Genomic DNA, 19,887 nt, shown 5'->3' with positions numbered 1-19,887 from the left:
AGTGGGATTCACTTCTGAGGAGAAATGACTAAAATCTGTTTATATTATTTGTACACAATACAATTGTGAATGGAGACTGGCTTAACTGGCTGTCCCACCAGCTGCAAAGTACACAGTCACATTAAATCATTATGGTGTAATTTGTTTGGGTTTGTCTTTGGATTTGTGTGTGTTTTATAAATCACAGTTTACAGCTAAGTAAAGTTGAACTAAAGAAGTGAAGTAAATAATTAACAAAATAAAATGCTTTGTTTTCTGACTGGCTAAAACTTTTATATAAGTTACAGTATGTGAAATAATAGACAGGATTCCAATTAATAGCATTACCATTAGCATTTAGACTTATATACTGCTTCATGGTGCTTTTACAGCCTTCTTTAAAGGCTCTCTAAGCAGTTCTATGTTTACAGAATTAGCATATTGCCCCCACTAATCTGGGTCCTCATTTTACCCACTGTGGAAGGATGGAAAGCTGAGTCAATCTTGAGCCGGTGGTGAGATCTGAACTGCTGAACTATATCTAGCAGTACAAGTATCTTGTAGTGCTGCACTCTAACCAATTCAGCACCCCGGCTCTTCAGGATTAAATAATCCTGCTTGATATTCTTCCTATCAGTATATCACTAATATTCTAAATTTATTATAAATAAGGTCTTTTATCAGACAGAATGCACAATTGCAAATGTTTTTTTAAGAAAACCTCACACATGCATAGTAGTGGCCAGAATAATATTTCATTACAGTACTATAAACAATAAAACATCACAATCTTTCTGGTATATCTGTCCCTTTTACTGTTACAATATTCCACAATTGTGTATAAACTATAGAACATAACCAGAAATATACCAACTCTGAGGAGATAGAGTGCCGTGTATTCTCAGGGTTATGTGATACAATTCTTCCTGGGCTCTAGGAAACATCAGGATCTCTTACAACAGCTTCTGAATCCTGGAGGCCATTTCAATAACTCCATATGCTTCTAAGATGTCCCTTCATTACTTCTTGGAAGGATACCTATCATCAAGATGTAAATGATAAATGCAAGAGGAAATACGGACTGTTCAAGACAATCATCTAATTTGACTGAATGTTGGGCTTTCTATAAGATATGAAGCCTTCCTAACAGTTTTTTTCAAAATACATTTATGTAATAATTTTAGCTCACTTTTTTCTTTTTAGATAGTACTTAAGACTCCTGCCCTTTATACATAAGCGTGTTAGTGTAATTACATTCAATAGAATTTGTTTCTTTCTATTTTGAAGATAATATACTCATAGCCATTTTTACAACAGTTTTTATATGCAAATTTGATATACAGTTCCTTCTGTAAATCTCTATCTACTACTTCTCTATGCCTACTGCTTTTCTTTTGCAGAAAGCAAAAGATAATTCTTTAAGTTCAAAATCTGACCAGTTTTTTCTCCTGCAAAATGATGCCATTTTGGACATCAACAAAAGTCTAAAATTAGTAATACATAGAATGTGCAGCCATCCATCAATCTTGTTTCAACAATTCAAATAAAATAGGGTATATCAAAAAGTGAATATTTATAAAAGACTACATTATTGAGTGCATTATAAAATAGTATATTATATAAGTTGACAACAGCAGAGTATGCTGGGCGTGCATAAAAACTACCATATTTTTCGGAGTATAAGATGCCCCTTTCCCCCCTCCAAAAGAGGCTGAAAATTTGAGTGCGTCTTATATTCTGAATGTAGCTTTTTTGAAGCTTTCCCCCCCCTAATTCTAATAAGGTGCTAATGGCTTGTAGGCTTATTTTTATTTCTATTCTCTCCAAACAATGTTTTTTCCAGCCCTAACCAGGGGATAAAATAATGTGGTGAAACTGACCAGACTAAGGACACTAGCCAAATGAATACCTGGTAGGCAGATTTTCCCCCACCCCACCTCCATTTTCCTCCCCCCAAACTAAGGTGCATTTACTCCCAAAAATACAGTATATATGTTCTGCCAGCGTGTTTCAACCGCCCGTAATTACAGGGTAATTAGTCCAGGAAGACACACACCACACGATAAAAGAAAAACCCAAAAGTTTTTATAAACAGAAAAACAGAAACAGCTCCCTTTTTAAATGTCAAAGGGATTTTCTGGTATACGCAAGGCACAGGTTAAATGCAATCCAATTACTCACCCAATAACTGGAAAATTGAGTCCAATTCTAAAGTCCAGAGAGTCCATACACAATCTTGAACAGCACAAAAACCACTATCTTGACGAAACAATGAATTAGATAAACTGCCATGAGGCTAAAACACCAGGTTGCACTTTTATCTGTAGCACTAATTACAGCAGCCCTACCCAACCACAGGTGGCCTCATTTTCTCTTGTAATAATCCTTCAGTTGTTGTCTCCTATGCATCACTCTACACATGCATGGATGTGTCATTAATTCTTCTTCAGAATCCAAGGATGATACAGATGATTGATCTCCTCCTGGGCTGTCTGCCAAACTCCCCTCTTCCCTGTCACTCATGCTTCCTTGGTCAGAGGAGGCTTCGTCGTCAGATTCCATCGGGAGCAAAACAGGCCTGTGGCATGTGGATGTTTCCCTCACATGCACCTGCACATTCCTTGGGGCAGGAGCTGGGCCAGAGCTAACCACAAGAATATATATAGGGAAAATGTCATTTAACAATATTTTTTTAAATCTTAAAAAGCCAAAAAAAATTGATGTATTCTTTAACATCCTTCAGCATCTGCACTTAGGGGGCTGTAAGAGACAAGATACCAATTGTAGGAGTGCAAATGAAGACCTGTCCTTTAATACATGCTTTTGATATCAATACTGGTTAAAAGACTTCGCATTGTCAGAACTGCCATGCTGCTTTGCCATCAATTTGGATGCTGTTGGATGTAAAGGAATAATAAATTATTTTAAATGACACTGACATGGGCCTTATTTAATTTAATTTAATTTGTGCATGCTATTATGCTGTTCAAATTGAAACTGTGCACAAATCATTTCACATTTAGCTGCACAGTTGTATTATCTTTTTGACAGCCAGCTACTATACTTACTAAAACAGTTCTTCATCTGAGGGATTCCTTCTTCTGACTGTTACATTTGCCTTCCAACATCTTTTCCTCAGAACAGTCCAGCAGGTTCTGACAGGTTCTGGAGAACCATTAGCAGAAATTTTGTGTAGTTCAGAGAACTGACCTCAGAGTAGAGTGGGAATGGAGATTTTGCAATGGCCTTCCCCAAGGAATGGCAAGGGAATAGGGATTTTGCAATTTTCTTCCCCTCAGGAGTAGGGAGAGATATTTTGCAATACCCTTCCCCCAGGAGTGGAGAGAGAATGAGGATTTTGCAGTATCCTTCCCCAGGAGAGGGGTGGGAATGCAGATTTTTCAATATCCTTCCCCCAAGAGTAGGGAGGGAATAGGGATTTGGCAATATCTTTCCCCTAGGAGTGATGAGGGAATGAATATTTGGCAATATCCTTCCCCCAGGAATAGGGAGGGAATGGAGATTTGGCAGTATCCTTCCCCTGCCACGTCCACCAAGCCACACCATGGCCACCAAGCCATACCCACAGAACAGGTAGTAAGAAAAATTGGATTTCACCACTGGAACAGTCCCATGTTTTTTCTAGGAATAAAACATAGAAACATAGAAGACTGACGGCAGAAAAAGACCTCATGGTCCATCTAGTCTGCCCTTATACTATTTCCTGTATTTTATCTTACAATGGATATATGTTTATCCCAGGCATGTTTAAATTCAGTTACTGTGGATTTACCAACCACGTCTGCTGGAAGTTTGTTCCAAGGATCTACTATTCTTTCAGTAAAATAATATTTTCTCATGTTGCTTTTGATCTTCCCCCAACTAACTTCAGATTGTGTCCCCTTGTTCTTGTGTTCACTTTCCTATTAAAAACACTTCCCTCCTGAACCTTATTTAACCCTTTAACATATTTAAATGTTTCGATCATGTCCCCCCTTTTCCTTCTGTCCTCCAGACTATACAGATTGAGTTCATTAAGTCTTTCCTGATACGTTTTATGCTTAAGACCTTCCACCATTCTTGTAGCCCGTCTTTGGACCTGTTCAATTTTGTCAATATCTTTTTGTAGGTGAAGTCTCCAGAACTGAACACAGTATTCCAAATGTGGTCTCACCAGCGCTCTATATAAGGGGATCACAATCTCCCTCTTCCTGCTTGTTATACCTCTAGCTTAGAAACAAAGTACGGGCAGGTCAAGAGTTTTGATTCAAGATGAGATCCAACCTCACTGCTTTGTTTCGTTCTTGCTTATTTTACCAACTTCGCAGAAAGAGTCAAGTGGATAATTGATCTTGGTCTGGACTAGGTGGGTGAGATGGGAATAGCAAGTTAAATAAATGGGTAGTGAGGAGACTGCACTCAACTGCATGCCTGCCAGTCTAACTAATTTATTTATTATTTATTTATTACTTAGATTTGTATGCCGCCTCTCTCCGAAGACTCGGGGCGGCTCACAACATGTAAAAACAAATCATAAGCAATCAGACAAATTTAAAATATTTAAATATTTAAAAAACCCCATATGCTAACAGTCACACACACAGACATACCATGCATAAATTAAACGTGCCCAGGGGGAGATGTTTCAGTTCCCCCATGCCTGACGGCAAAGGTGGGTTTTAAGGAGTTTACGGAAGGCAGGAAGAGTAGGGGCAGTTCTAATCTCCGGGGGGAGTTGGTTCCAGAGGGCCGGGGCCGCCACAGAGAAGGCTCTTCCCCTGGGGCCCGCCAACCGACATTGTTTAGTTGACGGTACCCGGAGAAGGCCCACTCTGTGGGACCTAATCGGTCGCTGGGATTCGTGCGGCAGGAGGCGGTCTCGGAGATATTCTGGTCCGATGCCATGAAGGGCTTTAAAGGTCATAACCAACACTTTGAATTGTGACCGGAAATTGATCGGCAACCAATGCAGACTGCGGAGTGATGGTGAAACATGGGCATACCTAGGTAGGCCCATGACTGCTCTCGCAGCTGCATTTTGCACGATCTGAAGTTTCCGAACACTTTTCAAAGGTAGCCCCATGTAGAGAGCATTACAGTAGTCGAACCTCGAGGTGATGAGGGCATGAGTGACTGTGAGCAATGAGTCCCGGTCCAGATAGGGCCGCAACTGGTGCACCAGGCGAACCTGGGCAAACGCCCCCCTCGCCACAGCTGAAAGATGTTGTTCTAATGTGAGCTGTGGATCGAGGAGGACGCCCAAGTTGCGGACCCTCTCTGAGGGGGTCAATAATTCCCCCCCCAGGGTGATGGATGGACAGATGGGATTGTCCTTGGGAGGCAGAACCCACAGCCACTCCGTCTTATCCGGGTTGAGCTTGAGTCTGTTGACACCCATCCAGGCCCCAACAGCCTCCAGGCACCGGCACATCACTTCCACCGCTTCGTTGACTGGGCATGGGGTGGAGATGTAAAGCTGGGTATCATCCGCATATTGATGATACCTCACCCCATGTCCTTGGATGATCTCGCCCAGCGGTTTCATGTAGATGTTGAATAGCAGGGGGGAGAGGACCGACCCCTGAGGCACCCCACAAGGGAGAAACCTAGGAGTCGACCTCTGGCCCCCCACTAACACCGACTGCGACCGGCCAGAGAGGTAGGAGGAGAACCACTGAAGGACAGTGCCTCCCACTCCCAACCCCTCCAGCCGGTGCAGAAGGATACCATGGTCGATGGTATCGAAAGCCGCTGAGAGGTCAAGGAGCACCAGGACAGAGGATAAACCCCTGTCCCGGGCCCGCCAGAGATCATCCATCAACGCGACCAAAGCGGTTTCCGTGCTGTAACCGGCCCTGAAACCCGACTGCTGGGGACCTAGATAATCGGCTTCTTCCAAGGACCGCTGGAGCTGGAGTGCCACCACCTTCTCGACAACCTTCCCCATAAAGGGAAGGTTGGAGACTGGACGATAGTTGTTAAGTACGGCTGGGTCCAGGGAGGGCTTCTTGAGGAGGGGGCGCACAAGCGCTTCTTTATAGAGTGATGGAAAAACTCCCCTCCCCAAGGAAGCGTTGGTAATCTCCTGGGCCCAGCTCCGTGTCACCTCCCTGCTGGCCGAAACCAACCAGGAGGGACACGGATCCAGTAAACAGGTGGCGGAACTCACAGCTCCAATGGCCTTGTCCACTTCATCAGGTGTCACCAGATCAAACTCCTCCCAGACAGGTGGACAAGTACGTGCCCCAGTCACCTCGACTGACTCGTTGTCAGTCGACTCTGTTTTACAATTGGAGTCGAGGTCGGCCCGAATCCGAGCGACTTTATCAGCGAAAAACGTGTTAAAGTCCTCGGCACTACTCTGCAAGGGCTCCCCAACTCCCCCCTGATTAAGAAGGGAGCGGGTCACCCTAAACAGAGCGGCCGGGCGGGATTCCGCTGATGCAATCAAGGCGGCATGGTACGCGCATCTTGCCGCCTTGAGCGCCACTTTGTAAGTCTTAATAAAAGCTCTTACAAGTGTTCGATCAGATTCAGACCTACTCTTCCTCCATCGCTTCTCTAGACGTCTCTTCTGGCGTTTCAACTCCCGGAGCTCCTCGTTGAACCATGGAGCTCTACGGGGTCTAGCGCCACGGAGAGGTCGCAAAGGTGCAATCCGGTCAAGAGCCTCTGCTGCAGCCTCGTTCCAGGCTTTCGCAAGAGACTCTGCCGAACTGTGGACAAGTGCCTCTGGAATAACCCCAAGCGCCGTCTGAAAGCCCTCTGGGTCCATCAGGCGTCTGGGGCGGAACATCTTAATTGGTTCCGCCTCCCTGCGGGGAAGGATTGGAGCCAGGAAGTCAAGCCGTAGTAGAAAATGGTCTGACCATGACAAAGGCACTGCTTCTAAGCCCCTTAGTCTCAGACCATTACTCAATTGCTCGGAAAGGAATACCATGTCGGGTGCGTGCCCCCCTTCATGAGTCGGACCCTGTACTACTTGAGTCAGGTCCATGGCTGTCATGGTGGCCATTAACTCCTGTGCCAGCCCAGAGGTTTCGCCGAGTGACGGCAGGTTGAAGTCCCCCAAGACAATAAGTCTTGGGAACTCCACCGCCAACCCGGCTACCTCCTCGAGTAGCACAGGCAGGGCTTTTGACACGCAGCTGGGAGGCAGGTACGTGAGAAATAAGCCCACCTGAACCCCTAAGTCCAACTTCATCAAGAGTGACTCGCAACCCGCAATTTCCGGAGCAATGAGTCCACGTAGGCAAAGGCTCTCCCTGGCTATAATAGCCACTCCTCCCCCCCTTCCCTGGGGTCGAGGTTGATGCCATATCTGAAACCCAGCTGGGCAGATTTCAGAGAGAGGAACACCTCCCTCTGGGCCCAGCCAGGTTTCAGTAATACATGCCAGGTCGGCCTCCTCATCCAGGATCAGATCCCGGATGAGGAGAGCTTTATTTACCACCGACCTGGCATTAAGCAGCAGCAACCTGAGCCCAGGGCCAGAGTTACACTCATCACCAGTACCCAAGATTGGGCTCACGGAGCCAGAACAAGGGATCGTTATTAAGCAACGGTCCCTCGTTCCCCTGGAACGGCTAACTCCGCGGCCCCCGCCATATCTGCCTCTCCCCAGCAACACAGGAATATTCTGACCCTCTGTCTCCCCAGAGATTAGTGCCCCCTCCCCTCCCGCCTCTCCGGCGTCAGGTGGGCAAAGTCTATCATTCATACTGCTTCCATTTATCACATTCATACCATAATCCCACCCGCCCCAACCATTGCATTCATACCAATCATTCGTCCCATATTTACCCCAATCATCCATTAATTACAAAACCCCCTAGTGATATTAAAATGAATTAAATTAGTAATAATTAAAATACTAATAATATATATCACAATATAAAATAGGAATAAAAAGTTCATAGATTAATAGTTAATAATATAAAATCAGAGCTTAGCTATTAATTAAAGTTGGTAAAGTGCAAAGTTCTAAAGTGCTAAAAATATAGGAATAATTAAAAATCAACTATCCATCAAGCCAGCAATACTGACACCAGTTCTTAAAGGTGAGTTCTGGGGGGGAAAAGAATTGATCAGGGGAAAAATGTTGTTGAGGGAGAAATCTTGGCATATTGTTGTTAAGTTTTTGGTGCCAGCCACTGCCACTGGCTGGCACTCTCAGGTCTTTCTCTGGGTTCTCAGTCACTTCCTCTCCTCTGCTCTTACAATGCTTCCAGGTCTCCAGACCCTCTGCAGTCTTATGAGGTCTTAATAGAAACTCCATGTGGGCTCAGTGGGGCGAGCTTCAGGCACAGCCTCAGTCTCAGTTCCTCTTTCCTCCTTCCTCTTTCTTTCCTCTTTCTTTCCTCTCCTTCCTCCCACTAGTTCATTCCTCCATAGTCCCTCCGGCGCCGGGTGCTCCCACCATACAGCTCCTTGGCGTCTCGGGTCTATGCAGTGGGGGGAGGGCAATTTCAGACGTCGCCCCTCTTTCTCCCCTCTCTCCTTTCCTCTCGGTGCACGCTCTCTCCTCCCGTCAGCTGTCCTTCCTTGCACACTCGAGACCCCTCCAGGGGACCATCAGCTTCAGGAGACCTCCTCCAAAAAAGACTTCCCCCGGAGTCTGGGTCGTCCAAGCCAGTTGTTTCTTGGTTTGCTCCCTCTCCCTCTCCCTGGCCGTCACGGTCCTCCACTCTTCCCTTCTCCGACTCACCCGACTCACTCTCGGCAGCGCGGCTCAGTTGTAAATAGTTGTAAATAGTTGTAAATAGTTGTAAATAGCGGCCGCCATTCCTCCGTGTCTCCGCCAACCCGACTCCAGGCGTGTTCGTGGCCAAACTGCTCGCCACCGCCACGAACACCGCCGAATCTAGGATTTCTGGAAACGGGGACACTTCGCCTCCCCAGAACTTCAAAGCAGTTGCTGACTCAACGGGGGGGTTCCTATATTTTCTTTGATGTTTAGCCGTAGTCCGGTGGAGCTATATTCCACCCTCCTCCTCCCACCGGAACCGGATACTCTGATAAATTAATGGCCTTTTAAAAACGAGTTCAATGATAAAGTTAAAAGTTTATCTGGGTGGCAGGTTGCAGTTGCTGTTTCTCTGGTATTGTATTTTTATTTGGCAGATGTAGCCTTACCTGCAAAAGAAAACAAGTGAAGTTTGCTAATGATGTTAGAATTTTGAACACAAAGGCTAATCATGGTTGCTAATGCTGGTGACAATTTAAGTGCAAAGATTTGCTATCCCAATGTTGACCTTTTAGAACACATTTAAAGTACAAAATCTCTATATTGGTTTGTATTGAGCTTTGGAAGAGGTTTTTTGGGGGGGAGGTTATATTTTCCACAAAATGTTTATTTTAGTATGTTGTGATCTGATATCTATATTTCTTAAGAGTTGTGATAATTTTTTCCACTTTATCTTAATAATATTATCAATTTCTGGTTGGACATTATAATGTTTTAAAATTGACTATAATTTTGATGTCTAACTTTCAATTTCTTTTTTTTTAAGGTAGTGGTGATAAAAAATACCTTTCCTTGCTTATCAGAATCTAACAAAAGAAGCTAGACCTCTGAAAATCCTAGTGCACTGATCCATATCATTTCACCAAAGTTCCAAAGTAAGTATATGGAAACTTTAAAATACAAAGTGTAAATGCAATTGGAAACCAATTAATAGAAATAATTAATTTAAAAATTATCTTAAAAAGTTAAACATTTAAAATTAAAACATTCACATGCATGTCAGTGATGGATGAATGCGTTTTAATATTTTTGGTTTTATATTATTATCTCTGTTTTATCTTTGTATCCCACCCTAAATCCATTGGAGAAGGGTGGCCTGTAAATTAAAATAATTAATAAATAATTAATAATAAATAAATAGTGTGCCATCAAAAAGGGTGCTCCATGCCATCTCTGGCTTACACATGCCATAAGTTCACCATCACAGATATATGATTTAAGTCTCCTTTAAAAAAAATATGTTTCTGAATTATAAATAAAGTTTATTTCATGAGCCATAATTTTCAAGATTTGATGAATCATTGTGGTTTTTATGTAGAACAGAAGAATCAGTATGAAAAAATTGTAATTTTTTAAAAAAACTTTTAATTGGAAAACTTTAAGTAGACATTAGCTCATAGTGTCCGTAGTCTTTAAAAATCCTATGACTATTGTCTGGTCCTAAGTGAGACTTTTGGAAGAAACATTTATTTTGCTAAGAAAACGCTTCCTAATTTCTGTATCAGACAGAAAGAGAGAGAGAACTAGAATATGTTGAAAGAAAAATACAGATAATTTTAATTTCAGATGCATTTCCTGCTTAATTTTATGAAGTCAGGCCTAAATACCAAGTAAATTCAATGCACCTTATTCAAAATAAGTGACATGAACTATATATTTTATATTAAAAACCCAATCTTTTGCAAATTAAAACTAATGAAGATTACAAATAATAACACAAAACAAAATAAACTTTAGGCAAATAATGAACTCCAGTGACTATGAAGGGTCCTTGGTGCTCTTTGAGCTAGGTTGTTTTCTTGCAAACATGTCATTAGCCAAACAAAATAATATCACCATTGCTAAGGACCATATCAAGTCCGGTGGTGACCATGCTAAGTCATCCTGTTCCCATAGAAAGGATGATCCTCCAACATTTGTCACTTTCCTGAAATTCCAAAAGATACGCTTTCCACTTCCATACAATGAACCAAGACAGGTCTTAGATAATTAAGGTGCTGGTGTTTTATTAGATGTCTATAAATTTAATGTAAACATTATTTATAGAAAGGTAAATCTGCGTTCTGGCTGATAAATAAAAATGCTCGTATGGCACATTGTTTTAATTGACTGTAAAACCAATAAAACTGCACAATAAATTGGGCTATTTTCCTGTAATGTTGCACAAGAAACAGATTACCAATTGAGTTCCAGGAGTTTAATTGCAATAATTCATTTGGTTTCCTCCAAGTGCATTACTATATTGTCACAGCTTCTTCTTAATTCCTAAAAAAAACAGTTGAAAAGCTATTTATTCTTTTTAATTTTATCCCCACCATAGACTTCAGATAGATAGATAGATAGATAGATAGATAGATAGATAGATAGATAGATAGATAGATAGATAGATAGATAGATAGATAAATAAATGGGTGGGTGGGTGGGTGGATGGATAGATAGATAGATAGATAGATAGATAGATAGATAGATAGATAGATAGATAGATAGATAGATAGATAGATGCATGCATGCATGCATGTGTGTGTGACATATTTTTGCTGATAATGAAAAGGAAAGGAGACTACTATAGATCTATTTTGAGCTTATTTGCCCTCATCAGGTAGCCATGTATCTATCTATCTATCTTACTGGGATTTGAACCTGGGCGTCTAGTTGCCAATATGTCCCACCCAAAACATTTTCTGGAATTCTGTTTTTAAATAATGTTTTTCAAACATGAGGAAAATCAGAAACATATATACCGTGGTACCTGTACCTAAGAATGCCTCTATTTATGAACGTTTCTAGATAAGAATCGGGTGTTCAAGATTTTTTTGCCTCTTTTCAAGAACCATTTTCTACTTACAAACCCAAGCATCTGAAACTGTAACCGGAAAAGGCAGGGAGAAGCCTCTGTGGGGCCTCTCTAGGAATCTCCTGGGAGGAAACAGGGCCTCTACCCTCCCTGTGGTTTCTCCAATCACACACATTATTTGCTTTACATTGATTCCTATGGCAAAAATTGCTTCTTCTTACAAACTTTTCTACTTAGGAACCTGGTCACAGAATGAATTAAGTTCGTAAGGTGAGGTACCACTGTATTACTATTTAAATGAAGAGATATCCACTTGACTAGGGTAGAAGCTAATTGTAGAAATTGATAATTTACCCAATGCAATGAAGTGACTAGTATAACCGACATAACAAACTACTTGAAAGAAATTTTCAACATTATACTACTGCAGGGCAGGCTGCCATAGAAAAAATCCAAAGGAAGTCTCTCAAGGCCCTGTTAGGATTTAATAAGGATAAACTTTGAATCCCTGAATCAAAAACTCATTCCTTCATAGACACATCTCTGGAATAGGAAAAATATGTCTATTAAAGTCAGCCTTAAGAAATTGAGAACACGCTGTTGATAGGAATTTATCCCCTAACCAAATCTTCTAAAGCAAGCTCTATCTTCTAATCTTCCAAAGTTCTTTTAGTGTTTTGGCTTAACAATCTCTGCCAAGCGCATTTGTATCCAATCAAAATTCTGATCTTTAACCAAAAGCAACAGTGGATTTGTCTGCCAAAAACAGGAGACTGCTCTTTTTGGATTTCCTGCATGTAAATCCCACCAACTTCCCTCAGAAGCAGACATTACTATGTTGTGTTTGATAAACAATTACAAGGGTGTGGTAAAACACCCATCTCCAATTGAGTGCCCTCCAGATGTGTTGGACAGAAACTCTTATCATTTGTCAACAGATGGCTTAAGAATTAGAGCTGCCAAACTCCAACCCAACCTTTGCGAAAGAAAGGTGTAAAAGGCACAGTGAAAGTTGACAGGCAAGGGAAAATTAATTAAGTAGCAGTACTCTCTGCAAGTAGGTGTGGCAAAATTAGGATGGTTAAAAGCCTAACACAAATCCCAGCGACCGATTAGGTCCCACAGAGTGGGCCTTCTCCGGGTCCCGTCAACTAAACAATGTCGGTTGGCGGGCCCCAGGGGAAGAGCCTTCTCTGTGGCGGCACCGGCTCTCTGGAACCAACTCCCCCCGGAGATTAGAACTGCCCCTACTCTTCCTGCCTTCCGTAAACTCCTCAAAACCCACCTTTGCCATCAGGCATGGGGGAATTGAATCATCTCCCCCTGGGCATGTTTAATTTATACATGGTATGCTTGTGTGTGTGTCTGTTAGTATATGGGGTTTTTTTAAAGCTTTAAATATTTTAACTGATTGGATTATTTATGATTTGTACTACTTGCTGTGAGCCGCCCCGAGTCTTCGGAGAGGGGCGGCATATAAATCCAAATAATAAATAAATAAATAAATAAACAAACAAACAAACAAACAAACAAACAAACAAATAAATAAATAAATAAATAAATAAATAAAACATGTTTTAAATAAAACCTCTATCATGTGAAAATATTAGTTGTGAAGGATTTAGATTTTCTACTGGAACAATGAAATATTTTAAGAATGTGCTTGTATGAGTCTCCATTTTTCCTGTCTGTCCTGGATTACTTTGCTGCAATCCAGGGTAGAACTGGCCCTACTTTACATTATTAAATGGCTATAAAGGTACTTTGTGGGGAAATACATGTTTTAGAAATCATTGAAACTAGAGGAAAAATAAATACATTTCCAGTATATTACAAATAAAGAATTATTTGTGATGTGCACCCCTTTTTCAACCACAAAATGAAGGGAAGTAATTATGGGAAACTCAAGGGTACTTGTTGAACAGATTAGTTTTAATTAAGGTATAATAAGGACACAAATTTGTCTGTTTGGGTTTCAACTATTGATGTTTTGTCATAATTTCGGATGCATACTATAGCTCAGTGATAGTGTATAGTTGCATGGAGAAGTTCCTGGGTTCAATGCACTTAATAGTTCCAAAACAACAGTAACAAAAAAAAATAGTAGTAGAAAAGATTTTTGCATAGAAGTAAACAATAATGAATTTCCAAACCAACTTCATTAAATGTATATATGCAAATAGATATTAAATAACTTAGGAAACATTTCTGTCATGAAGTTAACTTTAGACCAACCTTAAAGTTGGTTTAGAAATCTCAGTTAATATACTGTAGTCGAGTCATGTCAACCTGAAATGAGAATATTTAATTATAAATGGCTGATTTACACAAGTATTTCAGTTGTCTGCAGTTCTACTTGAGTAAAATCTCATGATGTAGGATAGAACATTGTTCCAGACTGGTATTCATCAAATTTAAAATTGGAAAAAAAAACTTTGAAACTTCCAATCTGTGGAGTGATCTTTGAATTTATGTCAAATTTGTAAGCTTAGTTTATTTCCTTAACCCCAAGATTTTGTTTGACTCAAAAGTCAAGAATTTGAAGCATAATAGTGCCTTGAAACATGAATTTTGGACAAAAAAGGCAATAACAGTAGTGCCCGCCTAGATGGATGGTAGATACAAATTTCACTTTCTTTCTATTACAAACATCAATGTTCTCCCTTGAGCTTGCTCATGAACTCAGAGGTGACAGTTTCAAAAAAAAGAGTTCAAAGTTTACTTAAACAGTTTCCTTCATTCTTCACTTTGTTTGAGAAATGTCGCTAAATAAGTCATGGCCAAGAAAAGATCCTGGCTAAGAGCCTGAGTAATGACGCCTAAGTATGCATCATGGGTAGTGAACAAAGTTCACAGTTTGCAGTGAAAAGTCATCAGGAATTCATACATTCTTTGCATCCTTCTTCAATCAAGATGAATGCATCAGACTTAAAGCCTGATATATCTACTCCAAAGCTCAGGCAGAATAGGGAGGATAAAGCAGATGACAGATGTATGAAAAGTCTTTTTATATGGTCTGTATCCTGGCAGCCAGTCAAACAATTATATCAAAAGAAATAACAAGGGACCATTTCTTTTTATTTCAATACTTTATTTAGTCATTTGAAAGACACTTTGAATGGTTTAAAATGTCTTCCTTCTTTCTAGCGACTCTTAAAAAGATGTAAAGTAACAAATGCATTTAACATGCAGGATAATGGCAATGTTGTTGTGATTTAGATTTAGATTTATTGGATTTATATGCCGCCCCTCTCCGTAGACTCGGGGTGGCTCACAACAATGGTGAAAAACAATACATAGTAACAAATCTAATATTTAGCAATCTAAATTACAGTTTTAGGTTAAAAAATCCAAACGAAACCCCAATATATAAAAAACAAGCACACAATCGAGTCATACACAGAAACTACATGGGCAAGGGGGAGATGTTTCAATACCCCCATGCCTGACGGCAGAGGTGGGTTTTAAGGAGTTTACGAAAGACAAGGAGGGTGGGGGCAATCCTAATCTCTGGGGGAGCTGGTTCCAGAGGGTCGGAGCCACCATAGAGAAGGCTCTTCCCCTGGGTCCCGTCAGACGACATTGTTCAGTCGACGGGACCCGGAGAAGGCCCACTCTGTGGGACCTAACCGGTTGCTGGGATTCGTGCGGCAGAAGGCGGTCATGGAGATATTCTGGTCCGATAACATGTAGGGCTTTATAGGTCATAACCAACACTTTGAATTGTGACCGGAAACTGATCGGCAACCAGTGCAGACTGCGGAGTGTTGGAGTAACATGGGCATACTTAGAGAAGCCCATGATTGCTCTCGCAGCTGCATTCTGCACGATCTGAAGTTTCCGAACATTCTTCAAAGGTAGCCCCATGTGGAGAGCATTACAGTAGTCGAGCCTCGAGGTGATGAGGGCATGAGTGACTGTGAGCAGTGAGTCCCGGTGCAGATAGGGCCGCAACTGGTGCACCAGGCGAAACTAGCAAACGCCCCCCTCGCCACAGCTGAAAGATTTAAATGTGTTTAAAATGCAAAAGTACATATTTCAGAGAAAATTTATGAGGCTGGCAAGTATGATTTCCAAGACAAGAGAATAGGACAGAGGCAGGAATGGGTTCCATTTACTATGGCATTGCAATGTTCCTTCATTCAATTTCGCTTCTGCACATGCTCAGAAGGCCAAAACACAGCTGAAGAGCTACTCAGTTGTGCTTCCGATGAAGAAATAAAGGTCAGTATTAACCCAGGCGCAGGCCAAAATTACATCACCAGCAGGTCATTAATGTTTGGGTTTGGGCAATCTGGTCCAAACCAGGAGGAACCCACCTTGGGAGGGGGGCAAACTAAAAGGAATATAAAGCCTATAATCTTCCTTGACTAAGTAACAGAGATAAAGTCAGGCACAAATGGACACGGGAAACTTTTACTTTTAATCTGAAGGTGAGCTTTCTTAGGGCTACCAAATCTAGACTGCAAAAAACTAGACAGCTGGGCAGTAACTGAAAAATACAAAAATTGTAATCCTTTGCTATCAGCTAATGGTTTTTTGGATTTTTGTAATCCTAATTTGGTAACCCTAGTTTCCCACTAAATGTGGTTGATAATAAGGGAATGGGTTCTTAATACGGTAACATAATATATTGGGGAAAGATATTTCTCTTTGCATACTACTTGACCCTGTGCTATTATGCATGGCAATGCCACTATGGATGCTCACTGGCATTAACAATTCCTGCCCACTTTTGTTTTGTTTTTTTATTATTATTTTCATTGAAGAAAAATGGAATGCTGTCATGATGCAATCAGAGGACTAGCCTTAAGAATCATAGGTACTACCAGTAATGCCTCTGGACGTCTATCTTAGAAAAGGAAATGCTGCAGCCTTATCTGGAAGTACCTATCTATCTGTCCATCCATCCATCCGTCTGTCCATCCATCCCTCCATCCCTCCATCCTCCATCCATCCCTCCCTCCATCCATCCATCCATCCATCCATCCATCTATCTATCTATCTGATTTATATTCTTCCCAACTCCCGAAGGACTCCGGGCAGCATACAGCAAAATAGAAGCTGGAAGATGTATCAATTGCTCAATCGCCCCAGGCATGCCAGCAGAGCCAGACTTTTGGAAGGCCAGTAGGGTGGAGGAAGTATGAATCTCCGGAGGTAGTTGGTTCCAGAAAGCTGGTGCTGCCACAGAGAAGGCCTTCCCTTGCGGCCGCACCAACTGACACTGCCAAGTCAACAGAACCTGGAGAAGGCTAATTCTGTGGGCCCTTATTAGTCGCTTGGAGCTCTGCGGTAGAAGATAGTCCCGCAAGTATGTCTAACTGCCATAAAAAAAGACAGCTGAAAATGTGGACAGTTTCCTAGGAAGCTAGAAAAGTTAATAGTGAGCAATCTTACTACCTTGTCATTTGATAAAACCGGCATTATTTGATTGATCATATGTGCCATGTTAAGACTTGGAATACTGCATCCAGTTCTGATCACAAAAGAGATGTTCCAACTCTAAACCATATAATGAATAGTTGCAGGAATTAGGTGTACCTAGTCTAACAACGAGAAGGATTAAAGATGTCACGATTGCGGTCTTCCAATTTTGAGGGGCTATTACAAAGAAGAGGGGGTTGACCTATTCTTCAAAACACCTGAGGGTAGGACAATTGATAATGGATGGGAAATTATCAGAGAGAGATCCAACATAGATTTATTTATTTATTCAAAATAACGGAGTCTTTTGCTGAAATACTGCAGGAGAAAAAGACTAGAGGTTTCCTGAAACATCTTTCAGGAGTATAAGTGGACATTTAACATTTATTTATTTGATTTTTCAATTTTTTATGCTGCCCTTCTCCTTAGACTCAGGGTGGCTTACAACATGTTAGCAATAGCACTTTTTAACAGGGCCAGCATATTGCCCCCACAATCCTGTACCTCGGAAGAATGTAAGGCTGAATCAACCTTGAGCCGGTGATGAGATTTGAACCGCTGACCTGCAGATCTAGCAGTCAGCTTTAGTGGCCTGCAGTACTGCACTCTACCCACTGTACCACCTCGGCATGCCCTCCAATATGGCTCCACGTGCCACCTATGGCACGCATGCCATAGGTTCACCATCACGGGTATAGAGTCTCCTGTTCAAGCAAGAGGTTGGACTTGTAGATCAGAAAAGTTGGTGGTTCTGCGGTTCTTATTCCTAGTACAGGTTTCCTGTGTGAGCAGGGGGTTAGAATAGATTACCTCCAAGTTCCAGCTCTGTTATTCTGTTAACGTGCATAAAAATGCTAATAATATCTTCAAATTTGCCCATAGGTACAAAAAATTGAGCACCCAGGCTTCAAACAGGACTAATGCATAGATTTTAAAATTCCCATAGGTCTTAAAATACTTAAAATAAGAATGAAGCTTTATTTTCCGGTTGCACTCTCCCCTGGGCAGCCTGATTCATGCTTATGGAAAGACTGTAAGTCTGAATTGATTCAGTACAGGAGGGCTGTTACATTCAATTTATTTTAAGTAGCACAATTGTTTAACTACAAGGTCATAAAAATGTCTTGAGATGTTTCTAAAACAGTATTCTGGGATGTGATCAGCTGTAAAGTTGACGTCTGTTTGGAGCATTAACAAAGATAATTCCCATGCCAAAAATATGAGGTCATGACTACTCTACTCAATAGTCATTGCTTTAAAAAATGGTCCTGTGATTTTGCCTTCAGGGTCCTTCCTGCGTTACACAATACTTAAAAGGGAAAAAAACCCTTTTTTTAAAGGGAACACTGTGTATAGCATTCACGTTATGTTTTCAGTGTAGCAACCTTGTGATGTACAATGTAGCCAGGGGAGGCTCAAACAATTATTTATTTGACTTACCAAAGTGGATCTTCCAGATGTTTTGAGCATCAACTCCCAGAATTCTCAGCCATCATGGGAATTGGATGAAGACATCTGGAGGGTACTAGACTGAGCAAGGCAACTCTATTACAATATTTTAAAGGTCATTTCAAGCAAACTGTTTATGTGAAATTGGAGTGGACCACGGCTACCATCTAGTGATCAAATTTCTGAAATTCAGTAAATAGAAAGAGCGCCAGCAGAATCCTCCACCTATTGGTGCAGTAGTTTTGTAACAAGGAAACCATCCTACAGTTAATCCAACAAACCTGTGTCTCTGTTTTCTGCATTTTCCCAAAGAAAGGTCATTCCATCAATCTCTAATTAGAAAGATTGTTATGGCAAGAACTTTAACTGCAGTTCATGCACATGGTCCATTTTCAATTCTACCTCCTCACATCTATGATCAGCATCAGTACTTTAATTCCATTGAAAATTTTGGTTGACATTACACACTTCTGTGTCTGTTGACTCTAGGACAGTGATGGCGAACCTTTTTCTCCTCGGGTGCTGAAAGAGTGTGGGCGTGTGCTATTGCTGTATGTAGACAGGCAATTCTTTTATGGAAGGAATGAAGGAAATTTTTTTTGACAATTAAAATCTGTTCAACCTCAGAAGTCCTAGAATTGGGAAGTATGAACAGGACAAAAAGCACTCAGCTACTCATAAGCTTAGAACCCACACGGTTTTGATTGTGGTTAACTATATGTAACTATTAATAGCTTCATTCAACCCACCACAGAATAAAAGCTTCATTGCTGAATGTTATGGATCATCATGCACGATGCTAGTCATGTTCATGTTCATAGATTTTTTTTAAAAAAAGCTTCCTTGGCCAGGACTAAAAAAAAATGATTGGCCCAAAGCAGGGATAATTAAAGTTCGCTGTTCTATGACTTGTGGACTTCAATTCTCAGAATTCCTGAGCCAATCATGCTAGTTCAGGAATTCTGGGAGTTGAAGTCCACATGTCAGAGAAGAGCCAAGTTTGCCTACGCCTGGCCCAAAGTAATGCACCAGATTTTTGTGTTTAAAGGAGGACTAAATTTGGATTTAGATTTTCAGAACAATTTTAAACATAAATCAAAAGAATGAGATGGGGAGCAATAAACTAGAAAACCATTTCAATTTTTGTGAAAAAGATATTTATGTATTCATATATTTATTCATTTGTTTGTTCCTTGATTGATTGATTGATTGATTGATTCATTCATTCATTCATTCATTCATTCATTCATTCATCAGTATGTATAGTCACTTATCTCAAGCCCGTAACTTTGGATGGCAAATAATCATAAAAGCAATTAAAACATGATATAAAAAGAAATTAAATAAAAATAGAGGCATTATTATCCATCAGTGTCAGCATAACCAGGAAGTGGAGTCCTTCACACATTCAGTACCAATGCCTGGGCATACAACCAGGTCTTCAAGACCTTCTAAAAGGCCAACAGGGTCAGGACCATCCTACTGTAGGATG

The 19,887-nt window shown here is 41.1% G+C and overlaps 1 protein-coding gene across 2 annotated transcripts in view; it reads left to right on the top strand.

Annotated features, from left to right (window-relative positions):
• Positions 1-19,887, top strand: part of COL8A1 (collagen type VIII alpha 1 chain) — a 120,690-nt gene that overhangs the window by 80,915 nt on the left and 19,888 nt on the right. The window contains exon 3 of one of the 2 annotated variants that reach the window (XM_070750044.1): positions 9,496-9,600. The gene's annotated coding sequence lies outside the window, so the exon portion shown is untranslated. Of the gene's footprint in view, positions 1-9,491; positions 9,601-19,887 lie in introns of both variants that reach the window. The other variant, XM_070750043.1, reaches the window with a different exon arrangement.

This window comes from Erythrolamprus reginae, chromosome 4, assembly GCF_031021105.1.
Source record: "Erythrolamprus reginae isolate rEryReg1 chromosome 4, rEryReg1.hap1, whole genome shotgun sequence".
In the NCBI taxonomy this organism is placed as follows: domain Eukaryota; kingdom Metazoa; phylum Chordata; class Lepidosauria; order Squamata; family Dipsadidae; genus Erythrolamprus; species Erythrolamprus reginae.
Note: the sequence above shows the minus strand (reverse complement) of the source record. Positions and strands in the feature narration are given on the sequence as shown.